Source organism: Lycium barbarum, chromosome 2, assembly GCF_019175385.1.
Source record: "Lycium barbarum isolate Lr01 chromosome 2, ASM1917538v2, whole genome shotgun sequence".
NCBI classification, from domain to species: Eukaryota; Viridiplantae; Streptophyta; class Magnoliopsida; order Solanales; family Solanaceae; genus Lycium; species Lycium barbarum.
In genome coordinates this window covers 102,305,980-102,315,191 of record NC_083338.1, presented here as the reverse complement: position 1 = coordinate 102,315,191, position 9,212 = coordinate 102,305,980, and the positions used below count along the sequence as shown (strand labels likewise).

General features: G+C 36.0%; 1 long non-coding RNA gene across 1 annotated transcript; it reads left to right on the top strand.

Moving 5' to 3' along the window:
- Positions 1 to 5,684: 5,684 nt before the first annotated feature.
- Positions 5,685 to 8,782, top strand: LOC132621133 (uncharacterized). The gene is made up of 2 exons (XR_009575428.1): positions 5,685 to 7,145; positions 8,486 to 8,782. It is a non-coding gene; the product is annotated as an uncharacterized LOC132621133 (long non-coding RNA).
- Positions 8,783 to 9,212: the final 430 nt, after the last annotated feature.

The following is a 9,212-nucleotide window of genomic DNA, read 5'->3' as shown; positions in this document are numbered from 1 at the left end:
ACATCTCCTATCCCTCAAAGTACGAGGAACATACTTCTCAAGAAAAATCTAGTAGAACTGAGTCCAAGTTAATGGAGGAAAACTCGCTCGCTGCTCTACACTCTACAAACGCCCTCCACCATAGCATAGCATCTCCCATGAGCTGAAAAGTCACGAACTCTACTCCATACTTCTCAACCGTCCCCAACTAGTGGATCCTCTCGTGGCAATTAATAATAAACTCATAAGCATCCTCTGCGTCGGTACCAAAGAACTCTGGAGGCTTCATCTTAGTGAACCTCCAAAACATATCGTGCTCATCACCTATACTGGTCCTCCCACTGGCCTAGGGAATAAATCCAGTCCTAGGGCCTCATCCAAACGTGGAGCCACAGCTGCGGCATGCTGTACTCTTGAGCCGGACCACTGCTCTTGCACCCTAATTACATGTTGCTGCTGGTAACATACCTGCCTCTACTAATCCATTCAGTAGGTTCATCACTAGCACCATAACATCTGACAGCACTGGAGTAGCAATAATGTCCGGCTGAGCTGGTTCTGCTGTGAACTTGGCTGCCTCATCCTGAACAACCTGAGGCTCAGGGGCGCATTGCTAGCTAGCCGTAGGAGCCCCGCCCCCAGTTTGTGATGCTGCTACCCTGTCTCTACTATGACTACAGCCCCTGGCCTGGCCTCTTACTCCACGAGCTGCGGCCCCAGTGGCCCGTCCTCCCCCGCGAGTTGCAGCTCCCACGGCCGGCACAGTTACTTTGTTAGCTGCTACTGTCACACGAGTCCTCACCATCTGTGAGAAAATTGAAAAAAAAAGTCAGATATTAATTTGATCATCCAGATACCGATTGGAATCATGTAGCATGAAAGAAAGAAAGAAATTGAAGTTTCCTAGCGTCCCAAAGCCTACCGAAGATAACTACAGACCTCTCCGTACCGATCTGCAGGACTCTACAAGACATGTCCTTATACGATGAGATGAACAAACCTAAAGCTCTAATACCAACCTTTTCACGTCCCAAACAGACATGAGTGGCAGCCACACTAGTCCCATAGTGGGCGAACCAATCCCCTAACCCATTACCAAGCCAATTCCAATTACTTAACTAATTATAAAACACTACTCACAAATAAATGATAAGGAGAACCTAGCAATAATATAAATAAATAGCAAGTGCGGAAATCTAGCTATTGCATCCCCAAAATCGTAAAGTCATCGTACAAGGACTCTAACCAACAATGTCTAAGAAGAAGTACGGTCTAAAAATAATGCAATGTTTGGAATGAAAATAGACATCTAAAATAAAAAAAAGATCTTCTGGCGGCGTGGCACAGATAGGAGCTCACCCTCTGATCTTGTAGCGAATAACCTCAACTAGATACGAGGTGTGAAAGACATCTCTAGCTCAACATCTGCACTCACAAAAAACGTGCAACAAGTGTAGGTCAGGATAAGCAACACGTACAGGTAGGTATCATAGGCCAACTAAGATTAGTATCATGCATACACACATAAAATAAATGAAATAGGTAGACAGGTACAACAAACATGTATCACAAATAATACACTCAAATAATCCACCTTCAGAATAAGTCACCAATTACCAACAATGAACACTAATGCTCAAGCTAAGGAAGTAAAATAAACATCGAAGTTTAGCAAAATAAACAATGAAGTTCCCCTCTCTGTCATATATCTGTACACACATGCTAAATGGTAATGTTTTCCCTAAATATCCATGACCTACAAGGGACCCATGGTGTCCATGCACCATTCGTTTCGGAAAGAACCTCGAACCACGAGCTCACATAAGGCTACATCACCACCCCCTGTCAAATGTGGCTTAAAAGATATATATGTTCCATCTCAATCATCATCAACAACCTATCATAATCAAATCATAAGGAATGACTCAAGAACACGTATCAAGTCAAAATCAATGAAGTATAGTTCAATAACACAAGTCACAATAAGACTAAAAAATAATCTACTCAATGTAATAGAACATGTCACTAATAGCAATTCGTCTTTGAAGGGTATATATGAACACTTTCCTTTCTACAATATCAAGAATACAATTCAAGTTCATTAGCCTCAACAATGGAGAATCACTTTACACAATTAAATCATACAACTAACAACAATCCCCCAAACTCCATATCCGAAGTCCTAGGCATGCTTTCTCCCATAGATTCTACGACATATACAATCAACTAATCAAAGTCTAACTCAAGTAAATCGTAACCTACCTCGAAGCTGAACTGGAACAATGCAATCACTCCACAATAACTTTTTCTTTTCTCAAAGCTTCGGAACATTCAAAGTCTAGAAATCATAATGCCTAAATAATTAATGGAGTATGAACTAAACTTATGAGTTCTCTAATCATTTTAATCCAACTTGATTTTCGCCAAAGTATCCATTTCTATTGGAACCCTAGGTCTCAACAACCAATTTCCATCATTGAATAACAAGTTCTCATGCTATGAAGCGATAATCTCTATTCTTTGATAAATAAACATCATTATCCAACAATAAACAATACCCATTAATATTCTAGGGTTTTCCTTAGTGTATGTGTTCTACACTTCAATTCCTGTTAAAGGTCCTTTGATTGAAACAAGAATCAACTAAGAACATTACGCGTAGAAGTTAGTGATTAAGGATTACCGTTGATGGAGAATAGTGCCCTAGCCTTAGAAAGTCTCTATTATGCTCTTGGGAACTATTTTTTGGGATGATGTGAGGAGTGGGGTCGAAATAAGGTATTTAAATAGGAATCTGACTTACTGAGTTCCGCTGCAGCGGTCCCCACATCGCTACAGTGAGCAACAACTTCGCTGCAGCGGCCATTTGGAAAATCGACCCTTCGCTGCAGCGGGACCTTCCCTCACTGCAGTGGTACTGTGGCAGCAGAAATCCTTCCACTGCAGCAGTGGATTTTGGGCAGTGAGCTCGAAAAATTTCCACTTTTTATACTTAGTGTCTAAAAATCACTCTAAGGCCTTATTAACATAGCCAAAACACTGACAAAGTTAAAACACATTACATAGTCATTTATAAGTTACAAAATACAACATAAATCACGCCCCAACATATTTAGGTCCGCTCATTCCTAACCTCGAAAAAGTAGTAGCAAGGGTAGAATGGTCAACGCACGTATAACGACCAAGCAGGTCATTACAAAACTACTGGAAAGGGGCTGAATTGATTAGAAAACCCATGAATTGGAATAGTATGACAGTTGAGATTGAAATTATGATAAGTTAATTACTAAATGATGGTTTCACCATTTGAAAAAGGTAGAAGTAATTGGGTTTTCTTTCCCAATAGTTGTTCTTATTTGAGTAAATGATCCATTACTGACTTAGCGTTATATTGCTAAACTTTGAACGCTCTAAAATTTTGCTAAAGGGAAAAGCTATTGCAGAGTAGCTTCTCTTGTTCCAGTTCTACATTTAAGTTAGGTTACGGTTTACTTGAGCTAGACTTTAATTAGTTAAATGTATATGTAATAGAATTGATGGGAGAAAGCATGTAAAGGTCTTCAGACAAGAAGTCCGGTTGGAAATTCCTAGGTTGGCACTGATTGATTGATTAAGTGGGCTTGTCGCCATTACTTTATGTACTGAAACCTGAGCTGTAATTGTTGTGATATAAGAAGGAAGGAGTTCATATATACTCTTCTTGTTGATTGAGATGATTACATATTCACTATGTTAATGAGTTAATTTACTTGAGTCTTAATATGACTTGTGGCTTGATGCCTTGTAATTCTTGACATGATATTGTTGGCTGATTATATTCCATATTGACTGTTGAACTAGAAATACGTTGAGATTCATATTATGATGAGATACAACAATAACGCATATAAAAATTCACATTTGACAGGGGTAAGGATGTGGACTAGCTATGGGCTCGTGATCCGAGGTCAGTTCCGGAGCAAATGGTACATGGACATCATGGGGTCCCCTGCAGGTCATGGCTAATTGGGCAAACATTACCAATTGGCATGTGTGTACACAGTTGAGAGACTTTCATTGGTGCATTGCATTGCATCGGACTTATTGATACGGTTCACTTTTATGCGGGTTCATAAAAAGCTACTAAGAGGTTGTTGGTGCTCTAATTGGATTAAAGTATATTTAGAGTCGCCAAATTTATTTAAGGGAAATTCGGAAAACTGAGTTAAAAGGCTTTATTCAAACAAGAGAAATCCTTTTTGGACCAGAGTTCGAGGTAAGGGTTCTGGTGATCCCCTAGGGAAGGTTTTAAGTACCCTGGTATTAAGGATCCATAGAATATGGTTGACCTACGAGCTTCAATGTGTGATTATTGTAATTGTTTGCTTAAAATATTTACTCTATCACAAAATGTCATTCTTTATCATAAATTTAAAATTTTGGCAAAATATCCCCTTAGAAAAGGAGGTTTTTGGTATCAAAAATTCGTATAAGTGTTCAACTCACTTTATTACCAGACCAAGACACACCCGGAATTTCTCCTAAGTAGAGTGACTACTATTTTGATCCTAATAAAGTTACTTTAGTTCTTATAGGTTTTATTTGGTCCTAATAAAATAAGTTTAGTTCTTATAGGTTTTATTTTATATATAAGAAAATATGGAGTATATCACCTATTTTATAAGTATATAATAATAAAAATGAAAGTTTTTGTCCAAGTCCATTTATTGATTCATTTTAAAAATCTCATAATCAACCATACTCTATTTTCCAAAGCCATCTTATTCTCAAATCAGCCCAAGTGTATTTCTCTTTGATTTTTGCCCTTTAGTTGGGCTTTTGGCCCAAGTTATACTTTCCTTTCTTTTGAAAATTTGTCCATGATTAAGAAATAGCCGTCCATTTCAGATTCCGAAATTCCAAACCTTTAACATTATCAAAATTTTGTTCAAGTTCCAAAAGGTGTCCTTTTTGCCAATTGTTCCGATCAGCTTTCCAATTCCCCTTTCATTTTATTCCAATTTACATTAATGTGTATAAAGAAACAGTTTAAATGTCATAACGCGGGCTTAAGGCCCAAAACTTATTTCCAGATTTTTCATAAAGGCGGAAGGCCCAGATCCTCTATTCAGTTCCATTTATAAAAATCATTTAGACTTAAACAATTTTTTTGAACTAGTTTTAAACTTGAGAAATATTGATTTCATGTGAATGTGAGACTAAGCGAGGTTTATAAAGTGTTTAGGTGACATCCTAATAATTCTAAGAATTTCCTCAGATCTAACATCCATAGGGTTTCAATATTATACAAGTGATTTTACGAATACACACATACAAGAATGAAAATAAAGAAGAAGGGTTAGGGTTAGGTTGGTGGGCCAACCTAAGCCCACCAGTTAACTATTTTCACCCATAGTTGGGCCTTCAAGCAATATTAGCTTCCCTTTCAATGCTTGCTTCCCTTTTAAATTTGGACTCGATCAAAGATGATAAAGTTGGGCCTCAAGCCCAACAGGTTTAAATGCGGAGAAATGGCCCAAATGGCCTTGGTATTCATTCACATAAGACACACAAGCAAATGGAAAATAAGGATTAGAGGGTATCAAGGCTCATTTGAATTATATACACTAAGTCATTCATCAACGGACATATACATATAAATATTTGAGCAAATGATATACACAAGGAGAAATAGTCTAACCCAAATAATAACATAGAGAAGAATTTTAAAACTAAAGGCCCATTCTGGAAAATGGCTTGTGATCACAAATAATGAAAAGTCGCCTACACAAAATTAGGTTTAGATTGTTATGCTATGTTTGTTCTTACTATCAGCCTCATTTTTCTTGCTGCAGCAATTCCAGGTTAGTTCATTATCTTGAACAAATATAGCACGTGTGATCTAAATATTAGTTTCAGTCCTTCCTAAAATATAATGTTCTTATTCTTTCTCTTATTCATCTGGTCATATTATTGCTTCAGAGTGTATTGCTCATTTTTTTTTTTCCAGTTGCAATTTGTTTCTTCCTATTTTTGATGCTATCTTATATCCGACCGTTCTTGCTATTATAGCAGCCTATCATTTCCATTACTATAGTGTTTGTCAATAAAAAGGAAATAATCAGCTAAACTGCACACGATATAATATGGATACGATTTGAAACCTTGTTCCTTTTATTATATGTACATGGTGTCAAGGTGAAGATCTCTTCTTTCACTTAGTGTAATATATATGAAGAAGATCTGAATACAGGTTGTGCCTGCTTAATGTGCATTCAACCATATGATGAGTCGTGATATCTATTTAATTTCCCTTTCTTAGTGCCTGGGCTCTAAAATAATACTTTCGGCACTTTTCGCGGTAGCTAGCCACTGCAGAATCAGCCTTGTTACTATGCATCCATCTACTTTTATCCTCCTCCCGGGGTCACTTTAAACATGTTTTAGACTGTTTAACAGGTTCAGCAGCTGGGTAATTTCATACTCATAGAAATTTCTCCTCATTCTAATGTATTTCCCGTAGTATCATTTACTTGTATAAACCTTTGCAGTTTTAATACAACCAGGAATAAAAAGTTTCAATCGTCTCTTTGTTGGGATAAGGCTCAACTTGACTCTTTCTTTTTTCTTCTTCATCTAGTAGCACAAGTATTTACACTGTCTAAACTTGTTCAGCTAAACTTAACTCCTTTTCTTTTCTTCTTCACCCTGGTAAGCATAGGTTTTTTTTCTTCTCATGTTTGGCAAGAAGATACTGGTGCACTGCAGGTTTTAGGGAATATATTAAGTATATGCTGCATATGATCAACACAAACTAGAGACCGTGGTAACTTCTCTTTTCTTTATCATCTTAATTTAGTTTTAACGTATGGACGACCTATTATTCCAGCATCTCTGTTGAACTGCCATCTCTTTCTATTTTTCATAGAGGTCACATCTTATCAGTTTCTTTTCATCTGTCCTTTTTCCCCTAAGGCTATATTCATTTTAAGTTTCTTTTACCAACTCTTTTATATGTTTTTCTTTTTGCTCTGTTGTGACTTTACTTTAATATTTTCAAATAAATGCTTCTTAACGCGTATCTCCATTTCAGTTCTAGGTTAAAGATGATGTTAGCCATAGACAACAATTATTTTTATTTGAGTGGAGACATAAATGAAGAATAATTGGAGGTTTCATTAGATTGTGTAATTGCCTTTGTTTTCAGCTCTTATTTATGTAATTTGCTCGATGTCTAGCTCTCAAAATAGTTTGGTTATAACGTTAACAGGTTTAGTTTTTCCTGTAATCTTGAAATGTGTAATTGGACTATATATGAAAATGGAATTCTTTAAAGGAGAAGAAAGATACAGTATCCAGATTTTTCTATCCAATATGTTATCTTTTAGATACAATCCGATCTTCATAATTTTCTAAAGAGATTTGACTGTACAATCCGATTCTGGACTTCTGGTTTGGTTATGGAGATATGCTCAGTTAATCTGAAGCTACACTTTCATATATAGAAGACACCTTTGGTTACTTAGAACATTTCTTTAAATACTTGAGCTCAATAGTCTAGCCATGTGGTTTTGGTTGAACCAATTGAACGGGTAGTAAAAATTTATGTTCAAGTGTACCTTCTCCGTGTTAAAATTCTACTTTGTTTCTTGGTGAACTCTGTTATTTCTAGTCTTTCCCCCGACAAATTGCTTTAAAGCTAAAATTTATGTTTTAGCTAATAGATCCACGTAAAGTAACTAATTTTCTTAGTATATTATTATTCCTTATGAAATTTATTATCATCCTATGCTAAGAGGGAAAACCAATAATTAGCTAAAAGTAGTAGGAAATAACAATCTCAGTTAGAAGCAAGTCTAACTAGTAATAGTAAGCAATCAAGCATATATTCAGTGCGTTGTAATTTGTTCTTTAGCTTATATTTACCCTTTAGCTTTGTTACTAGTCAATGTGTGAACTTATTTCATTCTATTTAGTCTGTGAATTCAAGATCTATAGATCTTTATGCATAATGGATAACTGGTATTATGCATAGATTCAGCTAACATCATTTTAGCTTAATGTTTAGTTTGGTGGAATCCAAAAAGCATTGTGTATCGAGTTTTTTTATGCTCACACGTCACTCATCCATAAAATTTCTGTTTGTATAACAAAGGGGTCAATTGATTGTGATGAAAAGGAAAAGAATGCAGCGGAAACATTGGCTAAAGTTAGAAATGCATTATATTCTTAATCCATGCCTTTCCTTACAATTTCTTTAAGCTAATCTACCACTGACTTAGTAACTATTGTTGCTGGTGTAATTATAACTTACTTTTAACTTTGTACTCTTGTTTAGCTATATCAAAAGAGAGTATTAACTAAATATGATCATTTTCTAAATCCTTTTTGCTATGATTGGCTATATTGTTACTAGTTCAGAACATGTTTTGGTATATGCAATGATGACGTTTAACAATTATTCGACTAGTTTTTAAAGTCGATATTGGTAGTTTCTATTAAGAGATTTTCTTAATTTTTTTTACAGGTTCTGAAGACTCGAGTCTATAAAGTGAAGATGCAAATTTTGAAGACTTTCTTACGAGTCAATTATCATTTTGCTAGGAGTGTTAGCCTTAAGCTTATGCTATTTAGGAATATATATATATATATATATATATATATATGCACACTTATATTTGGCTAGGGTTTTGTGTAATAATACAATGACTAATAGGCTACTTTATTTGCTTTTTCTAATTAATTACAGAAGTATGAATGAAAGAATGGTACTTTCTTATGACGTTGTTTATAAATGTTAGATTGTATCACAAATTGTATGATAGTTTGTAATGAAGTGTGACAGGGGATCATAAAATCATGTGTTCGGTCCTTGAAACACTTCCAGCGACCAGATTTTCTGGTCGTAAATGAGTATAGCCAGCTCATATATTTGATGCTGAAATCACTTTAGGGACAAGAAATCTGTTCGCTGAAATATTTTTTGGGACCAGTAACTCACTGGTCGCTAAAGGTGTTTAGCGACCAATCATTTAATCTCGTCGTAATTGACCTTTAACGGCGGAGCCTATAGCGACGGGTGGCGACCATATTTTTCTGGTCGTTATTGACCTTTAGGGACAAGAAGCAGACTTTTAGGGACCATTTTTCCCTTCGCTAATGGCCATTTTTCTTTTAGTGAAGGTGCCAGATGTTTTCCGAAGATAGATATAAGATTAGGGTACCATCAAGTTAGGGTCAAAGAGAAGGATATT